Raw genomic sequence first — 23834 nt, forward strand, 5'->3', positions numbered from 1 at the left:
AATGCATTGAGGTTAACGGACATAATTTTGAGCATTTATTGCATTAATGTGGTATTTACGTGTAATCACGCTGTAACAGCACGCTCGTAATTTAAAAAACCTACCTGTTACCAACTGTTCGTCTAAAACTGTGAGCCATATGTTTGTGACTAATACAGCGCCATCTATCACAAAGCCTATTTTAAAGAAACGCAGTTGATATCCGTTTGACCTATGGCAGCTCCGTCTAGCGGGCCAATCATAGCGCCATCTGATTTTCCCCTTCAAGCTAGACGAGTTTCGTTCTTTGTAGTTTTTTCGTTTGACGCTTATTTCGTGAGATATTTGGCCCTTTCACGATCAATGAACTACCCTGTATATATGTTAGAATACAGAATTAAAGATTAATATTTCTGTTATTTACCCCATTCTCTGATATGGCACAAAATACATATACTATATTTATAGATTTATTTATTCCTGTTCAAGAATTCATCTATGGTATAGAAGAAATTGTAAAGGAGATATGATTTCAATTCATTTTTGAAGCTATTACTGCTATCTGTGAGACATTTCATTTCATCTGGTAATTTGTCGAAAATTTTTACAGCAGCATATTTTACCCCTTTCTGTGCCAGAGATAGGTTGAGTAAAGGAAAGTGTAAGTCTTTCTTTTTTATGGTATTATAATCATGAATGTCACTATTATTTTTAAACTGGTCCATGTTGTTGAGAACAAATTTCATTAGCGAGTAAATGTACTGTGAGGCTATTCTAAGAATTCCCAATCTTTTAAAAAGATGCCTACAAGATGTGCGACTGTGAACCCCACACATTATTCTAACCACTTTCTTTTGAGCAGTGAATACTTTTTGTCTAAATGTTGAGTTACCCCAAAATATCATTCCGTATGACATCAGAGAGTGAAAGTATGCAAAGTATGTTAGCTTACTAATTTCTATATCCTCAAAATTGGCAATTAATTTGATTGCAAAAGTAGCTGAACCTAGTCGCTTTAGAAGATCCAAAATATGAACTTTCCAATTAAGATTCTCATCTATATGTACACCCAAAAACTTAGTATGCTCTACCCTGTCTACTGACTTCGGTTGATGTGTTACATTTTTTGAAGGAACAGAAAATGGATGTACTGTGTTTTTTCAAAGTTTAGAGCAAGCCCATTTGCAGAAAACCACTTAATGACTTTTCCAAAGACATTATTTGTATCATTTTCAATTGGATTAATAATTTTGCTTGTATCATCAGCAAACAGTGTCAGTTCAGCTTCCTATTTCAGATAGGAAGGGAGGTCGTTCACATATTTTACGTTTTCGACGTATGGCCCTGGCACATCGTATTGCATCTGCAGCAATAATTTGCACAATAGTAGGCATCACAATAAGACAATGAACTGTTACAAATCGATTACTTCAAGGACAGCTCCAAGGCAGACGCCCTATAGAGTGTCTTCCACTGACCCCAAACAACCGCCATATGGCACCACAGTGGTGTTAAGTGAGAGTTCCTTGGAGTGCAAGGTGGAGGTCTGTCGTGTTTCCTGAGGAATGTGGTTCTGCCTCGGTACCAGTGATGGCTGTGTGGTGGTTAGAAGGGGGCCAGTTGAGGATCTGCAACCAACCTGTCTGTGTGCTATATGCACTGGCCCTACACCTTGACAAAGGTCAGACAAAGGTCTGGGTGCAATTTCATGTGACAGCAGGAGCACTTACTTAAGTGTTTATCCCACGAACACTGACTGTAAATTTGTACGTAAGTCTAGTGATTCGACCTGTTGTTCTGCCTTTCATGAATAGCATTCCAGGGGGTGTTTTCCACATTCTGCTGTTGTTATAACTCAACATCTTCTACAGAGTGTCGACATGTTGCCTTGGCCTACTCGACCGCCAAATCTGTTTCTAATCGACCACATAGGGAACGTCATCGAACAACATCTCCAGCGTCATCCACAAACAGCATTAACTGTCCCTGTATTGATCAGGCATGGAACTCCATCCTACAATCTGATATACGGCACCTGTACAATACAATTTATGTTCTTTGGCTTGCTTGAATTCAAAATTCTGGCGGTTACACCGGTTATTACCGTACCACTTTTTCTCGTTTCCAATGTCTTATCTCACGCTTACATTAACCTGCGACCTCGAATCATTTAAATATGTTCTCTAGACTCACGAAATTTCATTTCTCTAATTTAATTATATTTTGGTGTTGCGATTTTTTTCGTAAGTATAGAAATCAGCGTCAGTAGCGTTGAGAAACAAGTGAAATATTTACCAAAGCTCCAGGGCCTGATAGAATCCATGGCAAGTTTTATAGCGAATTTTCAGCTACGTTAGCCCCTCTTTCAACCATAATATGCCAAAGATCCCTCCAACAAAAAACTGTTCCCAGTGACTGGAAGAAAACAAAGTATAAAAGGGGATAATGAAAAGCTACAAGGAAGGCGAGTATGAATGGTCATAGGTGTTCGACCCAAGGGCGAGTGGCATGAAAATGTTGAAAGAACTGAACTGGCAGACGCTTGAAAATAAACGCTAATTATCCTTTGTAAGGCTACTTAGAAAGTCTCTAGAACCAACTTAAATGATGAATCTATGAATATATTACAATCCTCTGCGTATCGCTCTTATAGAAAAAACGAAGGTAAGATTAGACTTACAACAACGCGCACAGAAGTGTTTATGCAATTATTCTTCGCGCTCCCCATACATGAGTGCAAGGGGAAGGAGGCCTCATAACTGCTACAAAGGGACGTACACGCTGCCATGCACTTCACAATAGTTTTCAGATTATAGATATAGACTCTTGACTCATTATATTCTCAACTATTGCAAATGATTTACTAGCTATTCAAGAACAGTTATGACTGATTTGAGGATTCTTAGAGAGACTATAGATCTCATTAATCGTGGTCATGCCGCTGCCCAAAGTGGCATATGACAACAATTACAGGTAAGTCTCTCTTAGATTGCTATAAACAGTTTCGTGAAATATAAGTAGAGCAGCGGAGGAAGATTTACATCTACATCTACATTTATACTCCGCAAGCCACCCAACGGTGTGTGGCGGAGGGCACTTTACGTGCCACTGTCATTACCTCCCTTTGCTGTTCCAGTCGCGTATGGTTCGCGGGAAGAACGACTGTCTGAAAGCCTCCGTGCGCGCTCGAATCTCTCTAATTTTACATTCGTGATCTCCTCGGGAGGTATAAGTAGGGGGAAGCAATATATTCGATACCTCATCCAGAAACGCACCCTCTCGAAACCTGGACAGCAAGCTACACCGCGATGCAGAGCGCCTCTCTTGCAGAGTCTGCCACTTGAGTATGTTAAACATCTCCGTAACGCTATCACTGTTACCAAATAACCCTGTGACGAAACGCGCCGCTCTTCTTTGGATCTTCTCTATCACCTCCGTCAACCCGATCTGGTACGGATCCCACACTGATGAGCAATACTCAAGTATAGGTCGAACGAGTGTTTTGTAAGCCACCTCCTTTGTTGATGGACTACATTTTCTAAGCACTCTCCCAATGAATCTCAACCTGGTACCCGCCTTACCAACAATTAATTTTATATGATCATTCCACTTCAAATCGTTCCGCACGCATACTCCCAGATATTTTACAGAGGTAACTGCTCCCAGTGTTTGTTCCGCTATCATATAATCATACAATAAAGGATCCTTCTTTCTATGTATTCGCAATACATTACATTTGTCTATATTAAGGGTCAGTTGCCACTCCCTGCACCAAGTGCCTATCCGCTGCAGATCTTCCTGCATTTCGCTACAATTTTCTAATGCTGAAACTTCTCATCCGCGAAAAGCCGCATGGGACTTCCGACACTATCTACTAGGTCATTTATATATATTGTGAAAAGCAATGGTCCCATAACACTCCCCTGTGGCACGCCAGAGGTTACTTTAACGTCTGTAGACGTCTCTCCATTGATAACAACATGCTGTGTTCTGTTTGCTAAAAACTCTTCAATCCAACCACACATGTTCTAAAATTCTACAACAGATCGACGTCAGAGATATAGGTCTATAGTTTTGCGCATCTGCTCGACGACCCTTCTTGAAGACTGGGACTACCTGTGCCCTTTTCCAATCATTTGGAACCTTCCGTTCCTCTAGAGACTTGCGGTACACGGCTGTTAGAAGGGGGGCAAGTTCTTTCGCGTACTCTGTGTAGAATCGAATTGGTATCCCGTCAGGTCCAGTGGACTTTCCTCTGTTGAGTGATTCCAATACTCTGTGTAGAATCGAATTGGTATCCCGTCAGGTCCAGTGGACTTTCCTCTGTTGAGTGATTCCAATTGCTTTTCTATTCCTTGGACACTTATTTCGATATCAGCCATTTTTTCGTTTGTGCGAGGATTTAGAGAAGGAACTGCAGTGCGGTCTTCCTCTGTGAAACAGCTTTGGAAAAAGGTGTTTAGTATTTCAGCTTTACGCGTGTCATCCTCTGTTTCAATGGCATCATCATCCCGGAGTGTCTGGATATGCTGTTTCGAGCCACTTACTGATTTAACGTAAGACCAGAACTTCCTAGGATTTTCTGTCAAGTCGGTACATAGAATTTTACTTTCGAATTCACTGAACGCTTCACGCATAGCCCTCCTTACGCTAATTTAATGGGGAGGGGAGGCACAATGTTGCACAAAGGTAAGCAAGTAAGGGCCGAAGGACGCCTGGTGTTAAGCAAATATGTTGCGGTGACAATAAAACTCGGTGAAAGTGATTCTAAGGCCGAGGACTGTCTTCCATGTTTCGGACTCAGACCGCAGTTTTTTCGTCGATGCCAAGAAAGAAGCCAGATGCTGATCAAAACATTTTAAACAATAAAACATTTTTCCTTCTGTGACAACAGATAGGAATAGAACGTTTACTGCATCATTACGATAATATTGTAGTTAAATAAATAGAGAGAATTGCACCAGAGTTCGGAGAAATCAAATCAAACACTGGCATTATCCACGCCTCAATCTGAACTGCAGAAAACACAAAAAAAATTACGCTAAAACTGACAACAACCTTTGACGTTGTATGTGAAAGAACGAGCTCAAACTCCACCGTTAGTTTTCCAGAACTTACTGGATATCCTTTCTAAAGATACAACTATTGTAATATCAGCAAAAGGATATTCTGTTACGTAAGAGGGTGATTTTGTGGATGAACTGCAATGGATATCCAGATATTTTGGATTACATAGATAATATCGAGTGGCTGGTTGTGCTGTCAAACCAGATACTTCCCATCTTTCCTTCGCGAGGGACCACAATCATACAGAATTTTCTGTTTGGGTGAAAAGAAGTCATGAAAGTAGGTCACAGGAATATATTAGCTACTAAACACTCCACCCTGTACGTTAATGATATCGCATGGTGCACATTGTCAGCTATATTTTGTATCTGGGTTATGTACTCATATTCTGTAATACAACAGCTGATCTGTAAGACTAGAACTATGTATTTTCGACGATGACATATCACAGATACATCGGGCATATTTTAACGTTTCAACATGCACTTCAGAATGGCTAAGAACATGAAATCATGGTTTTGTACAATAAATAAACAATTAAAAGTCAAATGTAGGACATATCTTTTAAAAGATAGCACTTCCCGTTTATAAATCGCTGTTTGCGTATAGTGTTTCGGACCATGCTAGTAAACGCTAAACAGCAGCTGCGGTGCGACAGGACAGATGGCGACAACTGTAGAAAGCGACTGCGGTGGCGGTAAAATGTTGCCAGGAAATGGCTTCTGTCCTAAGGATCCGGTATTCATCTAGGACACCAGAGAGGACCACAGTGGTCCATGTCGTAAATCATAGTACAGTCCTTTGATTTCTCTTGATTTCACTGTGAACTGAAAGTCGGAAACTACAGTATGCTTCTCAAACGTAAGAAATACATGGTAAGATGAAGCAAAAACAAACGTACCTGTCATTGTGTAGCACTATTTCTCACGTGAAAAGGAAAAAATCGCTACAGCAGCTCGAAAAGCGCCATTGCAAATAAATGTTTTACACTTCCCGGGAGAGGACCACCGCAAATGGACATACATGTAAGAGTCTTAATGTTATCTACACTGCGAGTAATACTCATAAAGCTCTAGTTATCACATCGAAAAATTCAAGCTGTGGAATCAGTGATGGAGTTAGTATTTCTCTAGAAATCGACCCTTGAATGCGACACAATTGCCATAAGGTTGATGACGTAAGTTTAGGTCTGGCCGTGATTCATGATCGGGTAGACAAATGGCAAGGCGGCCGCTCGCGATAAGCGAGAAATCCGGGTTCGAGTCCCAGTAAGGCACAAATTTTCACTGTTGTCACTCCATTCTGATGGTAGTCAATATTCGCAACTGCGAATACATTTCACCTAAATCTCGACGTCTGTAGTCGCCGCTGCGCTGCAGCGAATGAGCCTTAGATCTTAATTCGGAATAATACACGACTGCAACATCGTAGAACACTATTGGTTGAAAATAACAAAAATTCACAAGAGTAGCAGATTGTTTAACATCATTAGTTGAGTTTTGCTGGATGGCACACGCAGTCTCTGCCATTATTGGCCGGCAAGTTCGTATTCTGGAACCGCGAACAATTGTGGCGTTGTTTGGGAACAGGATGTCCATGAATGGCTGCTAAAGGTCACCAAGTAGCCGAACATAACCATTTCCAGTCAATTAACGGTTCAGATGGACCCATGTAAACATACCTCACAGCATTACGGAGCCACCACCACAATGCCTTTGTGACAACATGGGTCCAAGGCTTTGTCGGGCCTGTGGCACACTCGAACCCTACCAACACCTGCTGGAATCGGTACTCATCTGATCAGCCCACGGTTTTCCAGTCGTCTAAGGTCAAAGCGATGCGGTCACGAGCCCAGCAAAGGCGCTGCAGGAGACGTCGTGCTGTTAACAAAGGCACCCGCATCGGTCGTCTGCCGCTGTAGCCCATTAACGCCAGATTTCACCGCAATGTCCTAACGGATACGTTCGTCGTACGTTCCACTTTGATTTCTGCTGTTATTTTACACAGTGTTGCTTGTCTATTAGCACTGACAACTCTACGCAGACGACGCTGCTCTCTGGCGTTATGTGAAGGCCGTCGGCCACTGCGTTGTCCTTGGTGAGATGTAATGCCTGAAATTTAGAATTCTAGGTACAGTCTTGACACTGCATATACAGGAATATTGAATTTTCTAACGATTACCGGGACGGAATGTATCATGCGTCTAACTCCAACTACCATTCCTCGTTCAAAATCTGTTAAATTTCGTCGTGCGGAAAACTTTTCACATGAATCACCTGAGAACAAATAACAGCTCCGCCAAAGCGCCGCCCTTTTGTACCTTGTTACGCGATACTACCCCCTTCTATATACGTGCATGTCGCCATTCCGTCATTTTTGTCACTTTTAGTGTATTTCGTCGTACTTCGCAGCCAGCTGATTTGGTTTCAACATGCGCTGTGGCGATCTGACTGGTGTTCGATGCTTTTTTTCCGCATTCTTCAGGTAATTTACTAACCATGCTTAGAGTCACTGGTCGTATTCGTCTACTGTCCGCATATCTTTGCATTTATCGTACACACCCAACCAATTCCAAGGTTACAGTTCACCATTAGAACCCCTTGGCCAAGTATGCAATGTTAAATTGTTTACAGTAGTGCGTAACTTACGTGTTTTACTTTACGGTAATAAATATGACTTACAGTTGTTTCTGTTATAGATCAGATGATCCCCCCTCGCCGGCCGTTGTGGCCGAACGGTTGTAGGTGCTTCAGTCTGGAACCGCGCGACCGCTACGGTCGCAGGTTCGAATCCTGCCTCGGGCATGGATGTGTGTGATGTCCTTAGGTTAGTTAGGTTTAAGTAGTTCTAAGTCTAGGGAACTGATGACCTGAGATGTTAAGCCCCATAGTGCTCAGAGCCATTTGAACCATTTGAACATCTGCATCATTTCCGTTGCTGCCTCGGTCCGGCAGGTTCCGAATGTACGGCGGCCACCTTCGTCATGTTCAAAATGTCACACAAGTCGTCGAAGACAACCCTGAACTCATTCTCACTTTCTCTCTATCGCTTAGGTTAAAAATAAGCTGAACCTCGCAACTTCCACTTCTCTTTCGATTCCCCGTTCTTTACAAAGTGATGTTATACTAATTCGTCCACCGTCATTCATCTTATCTGATCCGTCTGCGCTATCAAACCATGGTCTCACACAATGTTCCCCTTCAAACGCGTAAACTGATTTAGCACACGATGCTCGACTTCGTCAAAAGGCTGCACCATTTTGGTTTGGGTACTCTAGCGGCGTACTACGGTACTGCGGTGCAGCAATTTCAGTGTATATTCGGACTGCAGACATGAACCGGTAAAGAAACAATCAACTGCTTACACTGTAAGACAAAAAAACTACTGCAACACAAAGGAATTATCTTAATGGGACGGAAATTAGTAGACCTCATGTACATGTAAAGACAAACAAATAACTACATCTGTAAAAAAAAAGGGATGATTTATTCAAGAGAAAGAGATTCACAAAATTAGCAATTAAATAACACGTTGGTCCATCTCTGGTCCTTATGCAAGTGGTTATTCTGCTTGGCACTGATTGATTGATTGGTGCCCTCCTGAGGGATACCGTACCAAATTGTGTCCAGTGGTGCGTTAGATCGTCAAAATCCCGAACTGGTTGGAGAGCCCTGCCCGTAATGCTCCAAACGTTCTCAGTTGGGAGAGTTCCGGTGACCCCACTTTGCCAGCCACGAAGACAAGCGGTAGAAACTATAGCAGAGTGCGGGCGGGCATTATCTTGCTGAAATGTAAGCCCAGGATGGCTACAAAACGGGGCGTAGAACGTCATCGACTTACCGTTGTACTGTAAGGATGCCGCGGGTGACAACGGAAAGGGTCCTACTATGTAAAGAAAAGGCACCGCAGCCCATCATTCCTGGTTGTCAGGCTGTACGGCGTGATACAGTAAGCATGTGAAAAACCGACCGGTTAAAACCGAAACTGGTATTTCAATTCCGAATAACGGCACATTTCGGTATTTGCTCGTGATCTCTTACTCCTCCATCCTCGTTTGAAAAATTCCATCTCTGTTTGAAGTCAATGCTTCTTGTTGGAAGTAACAGATCGTTTCATAAACCAGTTATTTTCAGCGATCTTAACACTCAGGATAAAGTGGAGACGAAAAGAATCGCTGTAAGAGTAAACCAGTTGTTTCAGCGATAACCAGTTGTTTCAGCGGTAACCGTCATCCTCAGCGACAATCAGGTTGGTAACCCACTGCTGTCTGAGACATCTCCAGACCCACCTTTGCTGGTCATCAGGTCTCACTTCGAAGCGGGAATCTTCACTGAAGATACTTCTACTGCACTCAAACGGATTCTAGGCCGAAGACGTGTCTGGAGACGCCACAAAAACCGGTGAGATACCGACCGAACTGTCACCTACCATACGGCTCTACGATCAGGAGTGATGTTTTCATAACACAACGCCTTTGGCTGTCATCCGCCGCACTCTTACAGCTTGGCGATGTTCAAAGCCCCTTTTCGCTGTTCTTCATGAAAAGCCATTTTACATTTCAGCAAGATAATACCCGCCCGCATAAGGTGAGACTTGCCATTGCTTGTGTTAGTGCTTGCCATACCTACCTTGACCAGCAAGGACGCCGAATCTCTCGCCAATTGAGAACGTTTGGAGACTTATGGGCAGCGTCCTCCAACAAGATTTTGACGACCTAACAAGCCAAGTGGTCAGAACTTGGCACGATACCTCTCAGGAGAACATCTAACAACTCCATCAATCAATGTCAAGCCGAATAAGTGTTTGCACAACGCCCAGAGGTGGACCAACGCGTTACGACTTGTTCAATGTGCGAAACTCTTTCTCTTGTATAAATTATGCAGTGTTTCCAAAATGGTAATCATTTGTTTAGTATACGTTCATCACATCTGCCGATTTCTGTCCCATTTGGATAATTCCTTCGTGATGTGTCATTTCTCTCTTTCCATCTATTTTTTTGTGTGTGATAACGAAGACTTTACGATTACCTCTCGTAAATACCCTTACGTTAAGATTCAGTCCCGTCGCTTGTGAAAATTCGTAGCAGAACCATTACTGGGAGTGCAGTTGTTTGTTTGATGCGCAGTTCGCTAAGGTGGCGCACACCCCCTGGCGGGCGCCTCGGTTTGACCTCGGCACGTGCGCACGTGCCACACAGGGGCGCGCGCCCTTGCCACGCGCGGCAGCGGCTCGCTAGTACACAAGGGAGGGCCATTATTCCGCTCTCGATAATGTCAAAGAGCTCCCGCAGGGTATGGATGGAACCGACTTCGCAAACAGCTGCTTCTGTCGCTGCTAACTGTAACATCAAAAGTAGCAGTCTTAATTAATGCTGCTGCATTCAAATAAATTTCAAACACCTAAATACATCATCATTTGTCATATCTTGCGCTGTTGCCAACACACCGGAAAGCCTGGATTATTAGCATTTTTTTTATTTCTCTTTAGTCGTGTTCTTCTCCGCCGTGTTGTTTATGAGTTCTACGTCTACCGTCCATTCCTAAAAATTTCTGAACTTTTAGGTGCCAGAACGCGCCCCCTTCTACCAGTACCCCCCCCCCCTCCCGCCCCCGCCCCCGCCGCCACCGCAGAGAGAGACTTGTTATTGTTATAAGACTTAAAATGAGAAATCATTTTTTAGAAAGTACTGTTCTGAAATTCAGGTTTTTAAACCGTAATATTTATAATCAAAAACGTAACACCACAAGGCTCCAATATAAACAACAGCTGCCACCGCCTGCCGCCGTACCAGTGTCACTTTGCTCCATAGTTCTGCTTCATACGTATTGGCACAAGTCGGTAGTCTTCGTGACTATGGCATCATGTGTTCAAATGCTGCCAGCCGCAACGTTCGTACAATTGCTTTGTAGCTGCTCTATGAACGTGTGTTGCAGTATTAATCAACGAAGCATTTAGCGGTTAATGACGATGAAGAAAGTCCTGCTCCATCCGGGTCTCGTACACTTCCGATTTCCCACGTCTTCACGAAACATTAATTCCGCGTGCATTTTGTACCATAGCAGCTGATCGTTGCGTCGTGCCTGAGTTGATAACAATGCAAGATAAAGATAAAACATTCCCCCCTCCCCCCCTCCTCACCCTGAGGCTGCCGTATCTTCCTCCTCTCCTCTCCTGCCCACAGCATGTTACACTGTCATGGGGAAAGACTATATGTAATGTTCTTCTGTCAGATTTTGTAATTTGAAACTTTCACGACAGTGAGTGAAAAAGAAATCACAATTTTTATTTATACAGGTAATAAATAAATTCGCTTCTAAATGTAAAATGTAACTAATAGAATAAAAAATATTTATGACTTACTTTTACACTCGTAAAATAATGAAGTAGGTTCTATGTTACTAGCCAAAGAGAAAGGTCTTTACCATTTAATTAACATTAGACTCTACGTGTAAAAATTGAACTGAAAAACCACTATTGTTGTTTGTAATTTTTGGCGGCCTCGACACAACTCTACTCCGTGGCGCCGCTGACCGGGCCAAGCAGCGGGTCGCCGCATATGAACAATCGGCACGTAACTTCAGCATAGTAGTAACAATGGCGGCAGCATCCAAGCTGGTCGCGGCGGGATTAAAACCGCTCACAGGAAGAGCAGCACACGTTGCCAGTGGTGGCATGCTGATCCGTGTACTATTTCAAATCTCCGGTGATGAACTGTTAAAGGAAAAAAAAAGTCTCTGGGAGGCGCCGGAACGCGTTCCGGCCGAAATTAAGCCCTGTCTACGTCTACATGGTTACTGTGCAATTCGCGCTTTAGTTCTTGGCAAAGGGAACACTCAATCACTTTCAGACTATATCTCGAATAGAACGTGGAAATAATGAACATTTAAATCTTTCCATGCGAGCTCTGACTTCTCTTATTTTATCACCACGGTCGTTTGTGCACTCGTAGACGGGACTCAAAAAAATATTTTCGCATTCGGAGGAGACAGTTGGTGATTGAAATTTCGTGGACAGATCACGTGACAACGACAAACGTCTTTGTTTTAATAACTGCCACCACAATCATATCCGTGACACTCTTTCCCTGTTTCGTGATAATACAAAATTAGCTACCCTTCTTGTTCCGATGTTTTTCATCAATAGCATTTGGTAAGGATCCTACAACGCTACACAGCCTCTTCAGTGGACTTCTTGCATTTTCCAAGCGTTCTGCGGATAAACCGCTGTCTTTAGTGCTCCTTCCCCGCAACATTTTCTAACTGACCGTTCCATTCAGCTTGTACGTAATTGTAATCCCCAAGTACTTAGCTAAATCGACAATCTTTAAATTTGTTTCATTTATCGTCTAACCGGAATTTCATAGATTTTTTAAGTACTCGTGTGGACGACCTCGTTCTCCTTATCGTTCAGGGTCAATTGGCAGTTTTCGCACTACGCGTAGTGATCTTCTGAAGAGTTTACTAGACGGTAAACGGCATCATCTCGAAACAGTTTAAGTAGGCGTCTCAGATTGTCTCCTAAATCGAATGTGAAAATGAAGAACGGCAAAGTGCTTATAAAATTTCCGTAGGGAACCTCAGGTATCACTTATGTTGCGCTCGATGACTTCCTGTCAATTTCTGTGAAGTGTGACCTTCCTGAAAGGAAATCGGAGATCCAGTCGTACAACTGAGATGATACAAATGAGACACTTTATTTTACAGGTCCTTCTTGATCACATAGTAAGTGCTCACTTACTATGTACCTGCATGTTTAGTTTGACGTTGATACTACACCAGAATATTTAATGATCTGAAGATGGCAGAGGCCGAAACCGCTCCTAGTGAAATGGAAAAAAAAAAATGTGGTCAACACTGACTTGTAAAATAAATTGCCAAAAATATGATCACGGACTCATTTCCATACTTCATGTATTTAATTGACAAACGAGACAATTTGATTTGAAGACGGTTGTGAAAACGGTGTTAAAAGATTCCTGGAAATCTAGAAATTTGCTCTCAAGTTCAGATTCCTTGTGACTAGCAATCTTTACTTCGCTGTGTATCACAAGAACGATACTTCCGAATCCTTGATGGCTATGTGTTAATAGATCATTTTCTTCAAGGTATTTCCTTATGTTCGAGCACAGTAAAAGTTCCAAAAACCTACTGCAAATCGATGTTATTGATATGGGTCTGTAAATGCTTTCTTGTGGTTTATTGCGACTTACGTAACTTCCCAGTTGTAAGTAGCCTGTTTGTATGTTGGCAGCGCTATGGACTGTGTTAATATCACTGACAGCGCTTAGCGCCCGCTGGTTGGACAGACTAGCAGTTAGCGGGTGGATAGAGAAGTGCATGGACATGTTTTTTTCTTAGTGGAGTCTCTGTGTTGGTGGGACGTGCATTGTAAAGTGAGACGAAAGAAAATGAGGATGGATGTTGTTGGTAATGTTTGGGTAGTGGAATTATTGACAACAATATAATTTTTGGAACTAGTTGACTCATGAATGAGGTAAAATTTTCTAAATACATTGTTTGCTCTTCAACAATATCCTTCTTCTTCTAACCATATACCCCCTAGTAGTTAGAGTTTATAGTAGTTAGAATCTTTTTATTTAGCTGGCTGTAGTTGCTGCTTACTGTAATTGCTGTAGTTCGTGTTATGAAGATTTTCTGGGAGGTAAGTGACTTATAAAAAATTGGAGTTCGTGATTTAAATGAGTTTAGGCAATTAACAGAGTTGGAGGTAGTTTCATATTTCTTTAATTTCATATTTTTTGGACTTTTATTATTGCAAGGATTTCTTGCAATTCAGGGCCATTCTTTTGTGTTAATTATTGGAAGACATGTTGTCACTGTATAGCACTCAGATTGCGCTGGGCTTGCATATTGTGGGTAATACTGAATAGGTTACGCTTGAGTTGTCTTTGTCACGGACAATTCTGTAAGTCAGTGTTTAAATGATAAAAATAATTAAAGACATAGTTCATCAGTATTTATATGCGGATCTTTTGTCGAACGGGTGATCATATGTTACTGCATAAAATGGAGCTATTTTATCAGCGTACTTCGTAAGAAATCCAGTTTCTACACAACGCGGACCATAAATGGTATAGGCTTCTATTCCCGTGAAAGAAATAAGTGTGGAGAACCCAGAAAAAAGTAATATTGTTTTAATAAGGTATACTCGGTATTTAACTTGGCTCTCGAAGCATCTCTTATGTATTGAATCATAATTAATCGTGGCCATGCTGGCTAAGTTTCGAACCGTGAATATGCGGAATAAGTATTTGTATTATTCTGATACCAGTCACATTTATTTATTTTGTGTTTTATTTGACATACTGCACTGCATTTCAAGTATGCTTAGCTCACCATAAGGCTTTTATGCATATAGAAAAATGTTACTTAAAGATGAATGGTCTTAATCTAAATTAACATGGAACTGTTTTGTTCGCTCTTCTGCTGCTGGAGTGGCTACTGGGTTATTTGGAAGAGGGGATGGGGAGGGGGGGGGGGAGGGAAGCATTGGGTGGTCAGAAATCGATGTCCAGCGATGAGTTCTGCTGTTGTAGTATTGTTTCTTCTGACTGACATCGCAGACTGTGTACAAAGAGTTTTCCATCAGTTTTTACGGTGCGATAATCGTGTGATACACCGTTTAGATATCGGTTGTTCAGTTGTTCAATTATGATTTTGGTGTCCGAAAGCTTCATTTGCATTGTTGTTACACTAACGGAACTGTTGTGTAGTATTTTACGCTATTGCACTGTTTGGTCTGACACTGATTTGGATGTAATTCACTGTACAAATGGTTATACTTAGATGTAAACAGTACACATTTAATACAATCTGGCTACCTTGCAGCATACACTACTGCCTCTTTAGAGCGACATTTGCGATATTGGCAGTCTGCGAGTCGTTTGTTTGACACTGGTACATCTTATATCTATTGCATTAGAACTGGCTTAAGACCACTCAAGAAGTCTTTTTTAAATTCAGTTACCTCATTAAGAGTATCACCATTTTTTGTATTATCAATGACTGTTTCCATTTCTTCCGTGGTAACCTTCCTACAATTTTTCCGATTCTGTGCAAAGTTTCAATGTTGTTTTCGACTTTTAGAGGATGGCCTGTTTAATGTATGTTGCTACTTTATGAATGAAAACACACACAAAGTGGTTTAATAGTCTACAATGTTTATTACTTAATACACAAACCGGTTTTCAGCTGTAACGCCATATGTATATGTTCGTTCTTCTGACCACGCGCTGTGTGTTCCTTGTGTGATGCGGGCTGTGTGTTTGACGCAGCATACTGTAAGCAGAAGAATAGTCCGGTATTCACATCGCAACAAACTCAGAAGATGTTTACGTACGGCCAAGCAGATGGAAGCGTCGAGAGACAGCACAGCTATATCGGAACAGACACGAGCCACATCACACAACACTTCAAGCCCTTTTTCGAAGTTTTTGAGATCATAGGTTCTTTCAAACAGACGAAGGTGCAGGGCGTCTGCGGTCCGTGCGTACACCAGATTTGGAGGACCGTGTTCTACAGGATACTGAGACAGACCTTAGTACAAGCTTCAGGCAAGTCCTTCGCCAACGTGGTGTAAGCCAAAGTACGATTATGTGTATTCTGCATGAGAGCCGCTACCATTCCTGTCACCTGCGATGAATGCAAGGATTATCAGCAGCGAGTTTTCTCCATGGGAAGGATTTTTCCGATGGTTTTTGCAGCAGACCATCAAAATTATGGGATTTCTGTCATCAGTACTCTTTACCGACGAAGCAATCTTTATCAAAATGAGATTTTCACTCTACAGCGGAGTGTGCGCTGATATGAAACTTCCTGGCAGATTAAAACTGTGTGCCGGACCGAGACTCGAACTCGGCACCTTTGCCTTTATCGGGCAAGTGCTCTACCAATTTTTTTTTTTTTTAAATCTCATTTTGTTCGTCTTCGTTCTTTGTAGCTGCTCGGGGTGGACGTCGCAAGACACCCGTTTCAGTTCGTCGTTGATCCATTTACTCAGTTTTTTTTATTACAGAGGGCAGCTAACCCTCTGACCGAACACGCTGAGTTACCGTGCCGGCATCCAACTGAGCTACCCAAGCATGACTCACGACCCGTCCTCACAGCTTTAATTCCGCCAGTACCTCGTCTCCTACCTTCCAAACTTCACAGAAGCTCTCCTGCATACCTGTTCAGTTGGTAGAGCACTTTCCCGCGAAAGCCAAAGGGCCCGTGTTCGAATCTCGGTCCGGCACACAGTTTTAATCTGCCAGGAAGTTTCAATCTTTACCAGAACTGGCATCATCAGTCGGCGTAATTGTCATCTGTGGACTACAGACAGTCCGCGGAGAATGATTGAGGCGCCTCATCAGCATTGGTTCACCGTCAATGTGTGGGCAGGATTTCTTGGCGACCACATATCTGGACCGGTAATTATGCCACAATGCCTCGACGGAGGAACATATCTGAACTTACTGCGGAATACTCTGCCTGGGCTGCTTGATAATGTGCCTTTGACAATACGACAGATTATGTAGTTTCTGCATGACGGAGCACCACCCCACTTCCGCATTACAGTTTGCCGACACCTCGACAACATCTTCCCCGGACGTTGGATAAGGCGCAATGGCCCTATAGCAGGGCCTGCTATATCAACGGACTTAAACCCCCTGTATTTTTAGCTCTGGGAATATCGGAAAAGCGTTGTGTATGCTGAGTCAGCTCCTGAAATGTAGACCGTTTAAAAGCATGTTCACGACGCCTGTGATGCTATTTCAAGAGAGGCAGGTACCTTTGATAGAGTGCAGCAATCCATGATGCGACGGATAAACACGTGCATTGCATCCCACGGGGGTCACTTTGAGCGTCTGTTGTGACACGGAAGCGATGCAGCTCTTTTCTTTGTTCCGGTACGATTTGTCGTCGTTGCACGCGCACCGTCCATTTCCAGACACATATTCATAGGACCTTCTTTCCACCGTTTCCAGTCTGGAATCCGTACTGATGAGCCAAAACATTATGACCACCTGCTTGATAGCTTGTTCCGTCTTTGGAACGAAATACATCACTGATTCTGTGTATCAGGGATCCGACAGTTTGTTGGCATTAGATGTCTACGCACAGGTCATGTACGTAATTCATGTAAATAAAGGGCCGCTGACTGGCGTACGCGGTGATGGCGCCCGATGGCTACCCAGAAGAGTGCCATAGGATTTACATTAGACGAATTTGGTCGCCGAAACATCAACGAGAATTCGTTATAACGTTCCTGAAACCAGTATAGCACGGTTCTGGTTCCAAGTCAAGGACAATTACATTGCTGAAAGATGACAACGCCGCTCGGAAAGACATCATGCATGAAGGATTCAGGTGGTTCGCAGCTGTCCGAGTTCCTTAGATTACTATCTTAGGTCCCACGCAAGCGCAGGAATATGTGTGTCTCCCTTTGCATAAAACTGCTCGCAAGCGCCAGCGTCCGTGGAGCGTCGTTGCACTTTTCGAGTCGCCGTTCACCCCGATGACGGCGGTTGTGGAGACGACTACCGACCTAGTGAAGCAAAAATGTGATTCTCCCGGAGAGCCGACACGTTTCCATTGATCGACAATCGAATGCCGATGGTCCCATGCCAACTGCAATCTGTAACGTCGCGAGTTAATGCGCGATAACATTCGTTGCTATACAGCCCGCAGTATTGGAGCCGGATAAGGATTGGTGCAGGCCAGTTTTGGCGCGTGTATGATCAGGAGCGAGCATTCTGATTGGCAACGAGTAAGATCAGCCAATCAGAATTGAGACGGTTCCCGCTCGTTACCTGATAGTTATGCTGGGAGTGAGGCCACAAGAAAGGAGTCGCTCGCTAGCTTTGAACGCGGACGGTCATGTTACTAGTGCCAGTCAAAATAATGTTTCAAATGAAGGAATATTGAGTTCCTCGCGTTTTATAGTGTCATGACTAACGCTGATGTAGTTACGGACAGTTTTGTGAAGTTTGGAACTTTTAGAACTGTATTGTTGGAATGATATTCCCCTGTGAAAATTTGGCCTTCGTAGGATCCGTGTGGCACATTTCAGTATTCAACCACTGAGCATTTTTGGCGAGCAATTTCTTTTTTAAAATCCACCAGAAGGACCGAATGTAATAACTCATGTTAGAGGTGGAATTAATGACTGTGGAAACGTTGTTTAACTTGGGTCGGATTTGGACAGATTTCTGGGTGCTGTGCATGCGAAATGAGTGTATGAATTGTGAACTTGACGAGAATAAATGTGGACTGAATAGTGCCGTTTCTTTGGTTACAAGAACAAATAAACATTTTTGTGTGGAAATTTCTGACATTATTTTCCAGAAGCCAATCCATTATCTTACTGCCCGATAAATTTTTTATTGACAGTTTTTCTACAGAACTTTATTTCATTACTAGAGTTGCGCGGCCTGAGTAACTGTAGATATTAGATGGTATTTTTTTATCAACGCTGCTTTTCCATCATCTTGTAAGTATCTATGCTGCCGACTGAAGGGACATCGGGCAGACGCCGTTCTGAGGTAGGTAAATTTCTAATTTGCAGCCTGCACAGCACACAGGAGACAAACCCCGCACCGCCGCACAATCGTGATTAACGCTGTCATTGTGACAACATGTGAGCACGTAGGGATGGTCTACTGCGAAGCTCCATGTTCAACAATGTACGGTGAACGGTGTGCTCCGAAACACTTGTGCATGCATGTGCTCTTTCGGCAGAGATGCCGCAGATCACAATCTATCCCACTCTACAGAGCAGACAATCCTCCGAACCCTACATTCTGTGAAAAGTAGTAGACGCCCAACCATTTAGGGCGTAGAGATAGTTTCATTGTCCCACCATTAGCTCCAAGAGGTAGTTTCACCGACCTACCTCTTTTCGAAGATGCTCGGTAGCAGGTGGAAATTCGACCAGTTTCGCCGTTTTCGCGATACTCGTTCACAGGCTGTGCGTAATAATAAACTGCCCTTTGTCAAATTTGCTTATCTGGTTCAAATGGCTCTGAGCACTATGGGACTCAACTGCTGAGGTCATTAGTCCCCTAGAACTTAGAACTAGTTAAACCTAACTAACCTAAGGACGTCACAAACATCCATGCCCGAGGCAGGATTCGAACCTGCGACCGTAGCGGTCTTGCGGTTCCAGACTGCAGCGCCTTTAACCGCACGGCCACTTCGGCCGGCAAATTTGCTTATCTCTTTGGATTTCCCCGTTTGCTGCCCATATCTTCGCTAAGGTGACACCCAGTTCGCGTCTGCTCCGCTTTCATACGTCACGTGCCCGCATCACCACCAGACTGCATCCAACGTCGCGGTGGGTTGTGTTCATAATGTTTTGGCTCGTCAGTGTGTGTGTGTGTGTGTGTGTGTGTGTGTGTGTGTGTGTGTGTAAAAAAGTGCATAAAATATATGTGGTACGTGCGTACACAGGCAATACTGTGGAGGTAAGCATAGGACGAACAACCTTCAACTGGGATGAGGGTGACAATGTGGAGAGAGAAGTGGGGAGGATGAGATGGACAGACAGGGATGAGGAAGGAGGAGATTGACACAGATAGGGAGATGAACAGAGAGAGGATGAGGAGAAGATTGGCAGCGAGAGAGGGGAGGAGGAGATAGACAGAAAGAGAGCAGAAGAGACAGACAAAGAGAGAAAAAGGAGGAAATGGATTTAGAGGGGTGAGGGGGAGATAGAGGGGTGATGAGGAAATAGAGAGTGGGGAGAGGGATAGAGGCGCAAGGGGCAGATGGACAGAGGGCGAGGAGGATATGGACTGAGAGAGTGGCATGAGGAGATGGAGAGAGAGTGGGGGTGGAAACGTTGGTGGAGAGAGATGGGAGGAGGAGATTGGCAGAGAATGACGGAGGACGAGATGGACAGAGAGAGGGGCAAAAGGAGATAGTGTAATAGAAGAGAGGAGTAAATATATATCCGGACAATGCTGGCTACTCAGCTAGCATATATTGATAAAAGTTCTAATTCCCTGGTTCAGAACAAGGTTTCTGGGAGGCTTACCTTGGTTGTAAGACAGTGACGTATCAGTTGCCGGATGTCACCTCTGTGCCTTTCCATTGCTGTTGAAGACCGGTCTCGGGAGAAGTGATCGTCCACTCCTTCCCTAATTCTCGTAATGACTTGTGGCTGGAGTCTGCTTAGCTAAACGTTGTGACTTTCCGTGATGGTCATTGTTTCTCAACATCCGATGGACACAAACTTCTGGAAGTCCCAGTAGGAAGCAGCACCTTACAGCAAGTGCGATCAGCGTTAACAGAAACGGCCGATTGATGTGTCTGCATTCCGCTCGGAAGGCTGGTTATCTGAAAGGTGTGAATGTTTAAATAATACCGGGGAGCGTTTCTGAGCTTCGTGTATTTGGAAGTCGGCTGGGAGCCCTTCATGAGTTGAGAAGACAAGTCGTGGGCGCTATGGGAAACACATGGAGTTTTAAAGTTATTTTTCAAATGTAAATGGACTACTAGAATAAGAAGCATGGTCATGTGGATGGGCGTGAATTCTGTTTAGCCCTTTTCCGGTTTTCTAGGCAAATGTTGCCTTTTAGAGAGCGTGCAAGCCATCGATAGGAAGAGGCTTCTGATACCGAACGTTAAGTCATTATCTGGGTGGAGGTTAGCTGAGCAAACCTTGGCGGGGGTTAACTCCATTTGTTTTTAGGAAATTTCTGCATATGTCTTTGCATGTCTTTTCTGACCTACTAACGTTGAACTGTATTCCCATTCCGTTGCGTAGACATTATGGAGGGAGTTGGGAGGAGGCAGTGCGGGCGGTGTGTACATATTCCAGCCCATTGGTCGCACGTCGGAATCTTTTTGCAAGTGACTGAAGTGCTGCAGGGCTCTAATAACACTGTTGACTTCAGAGTAGTGAGAAGTTTTGCGTATTGTTTCACAGCCTTGGACAATATGGGCTCAAAGACTCTCCACTGAAAAAACTAAAGTAAATTTAAAATAAATAAAAAACAAAAAAATTAAAAGTAGGAATTCAGCAATAAGTAGCAAATTTATTCTCTGTCTTTATTGCCAATCTAGCCTTCAGCTTGTAATGGGACACCCTTTTCTAACGTTGCCTTTTTTTATATAGAAATAGTCGATACCATCTATACTATCGATTCTTGTGTGGGTGATCATTATCTCAGCCGTTTAACTAAAACAATTTCATGTGATTTTGTATACAATGTATTATATTTCAGACTAAAATGTATAAAATGAAATTAATTTGTTATACTCTGTAATTACAGCTAAAATTTTTCGTCTTTTACATATATTTGAAGTTACGAAATTTCTGACATACTTAAAATTCATATTATTAATTGGAAAATTGAAAGTGAATTATTAAATTTATTTGTGGACTCATTTATAAAATAATGATATAACTTGAACATTCTTCTTTTTCTCAAGAAAGTTTTTAAACTCTTTTGTTTTGTAAACTCTTTGAAATATTGTGAGTGCCGCAGAATGTTAGTAATAGTGGCCATATCTCTGATGGAAGCAGACTTAGTTCTAATCTTGTCAACAACAATGTGAATTTGAATTCTGAAGTGGAAATAGTAAAGACTGTGTGATATTGAAAAATGTAACAAAGAATAAATTTCAAGAGTAATACAGGCAAATTTTCAAACATTATTCAGATCAACAGGAACCTACAAAATCTGAATTTCAGCCTCAAGACTGTACCCTTTAGACGCGAGAACTGCAGCCAACAACAACGAGATAATGAAGCTAAGTAAAAGGTTTTTCTTTTGTGTATCTTACGCCTCTTGAAGCTTTGGAAACTTGAGCAGAGACAGAGAATTTTAATAGTGATGTGTGGGAGGGTAATGTTACAAGTTATTGAATAGCTATCTTCAGCGCATTTAAATCGAGGTGTATAGACTCGTCAAGCTTTTGACCACACATGTTATTATACGACTTTAGGACTTACATTTCCAGATTCAAACGGCCAGAATCTGGCAATGTACGTCCTAAAGTCATGTAATAATACACTTGGTCAAAAGCTTGACGAGTCTATATGTCTCGATTTAAATGCCTTGAAGACAGTTATTCAATAGGTGAAATGTAGATCTGCAACAAAAATAGTATGATAGACTGGATTTGCGACTGATTGCTGAATTCTTTTTCCTTTTTTTTTAAACTTTACTGCATTCGCTGTGCACAACGGTTCCAATAGAATCAAATTCCGTTAAAAGTCTACTGAATTTAGGTCTGGAGAGCGTGAAGGCCAAAGAAATGGTCCACTTATGTTTATCCACATTTCACGGTATCTATTATTTAGAAGTATATCAACATTAACACTGAAATGAGCTGGAGCTTGTAATGGTTCTTTATTTGCGAAACCATTACCACCCGCCAACCCTATTTTTCGATACCATAGATTAATGAATATTTTTCTACGTAGTGTCTCATATTTTTCACTCTATTCAAATTTGGTTTCATTTTTATATGTATGTACGTCGATATTTTGAGATGTTGAAATGGATTTAATATCTAGTGTGAATATCTTTGTACTTATTGCTATCTTTGCTGCTGGCCTGTGACTTTTGGCGCGGAAGCGTACAGAGTAGTCAAGTTTTTGTGTTGAATATGAACAGTCTTGACTTTGTATTGGAAATGAAAAGATGAGTCTGAGTTGTGGACAATGAAAAATGTTGTGAATTTTATTAAGAGCAGTAACGGCTGCGAAATTGTATGATAATGTAATGTTTTGAACATGCGAAAGTATAAAAAGTTTATTAAATGTGAATTTTTATGAAAAGTGTGTGTCAAGAACTATTTTCAAGTGACTATTGTTTAAAAAAGTATAAAGCACATTACAATGCAAAACATAAATCATCAAATTAATCCTGAAAGATTGTCTTCGTAAGTTCTTCAAGTCGGCGTAATTAACATCCGAGTGCCTTTCGGACCAACAGCGATAGTCCTGCTACCTTGACAACATTTCTAATTACGAGGCAAGGCCAGAGCGAGATCGTCGTTGGATTGCAAATACAAGATAAGTGATATTATTGTTAATTTTCTTCAGTGACTGTAATCAATTGATGGAGCAATACCTGCTACATTAAAGACCTTTTAGTCGCGCAATAAAAAGATCATACTTTGAGTGCGCAAAGTGATAATTTTTGAACGAATTAACTGTTAGTGGAGGGACTAATGACCTTAGCAGTTAAGTCCCATAAGATTTCACACACATTTGAACATTTTGTCAAGCTCGTAAAAGCATTTACTCTCTAAGAAACCATCTTCAGTCTCCACGTTGAGCCTGGGTGGAAGAACATGAGGCCCCAACAATCACAAACAATTCCGGCTCGAACATTGGCTTGATTGCACAATTTCGTGAGGATACTAAGCAGCACATAATAAGGAATAGGCATGGACCCAAAACTGAACCTTGGCGGTATTTCCACTGCGATTTCTCACTTGTCAATAAGTTTTTTCTTCTTCCAACATTGTTTGAATTATTCAGCGCACCCTTTTGCATTCCGTTTGTTAAGAATGGTTCAGACTAGTTGCGTTTCCCATGATTAATGTTATTATGAAGAGAAGTAGAAGATGAGCTATAACAAGGATGCCCGTCCATATAATACATTTAATTCCTGTGTGTAAGAGGAGCGTTTCCTGAACGCCTGGCCATATTGTTCTGTTACACCCTATATACAGGGTGTTACAAAAAGGTACAGTCAGACTTTCAGGAAACATTCCTCACACACAAATAAAGAAAATATGTTATGTGGACATGTGTCCGGAAACGCTTAA

This window comes from Schistocerca serialis, chromosome 2 (genome assembly GCF_023864345.2).
Source record: "Schistocerca serialis cubense isolate TAMUIC-IGC-003099 chromosome 2, iqSchSeri2.2, whole genome shotgun sequence".
Lineage (NCBI taxonomy): Eukaryota > Metazoa > Arthropoda > Insecta > Orthoptera > Acrididae > Schistocerca > Schistocerca serialis.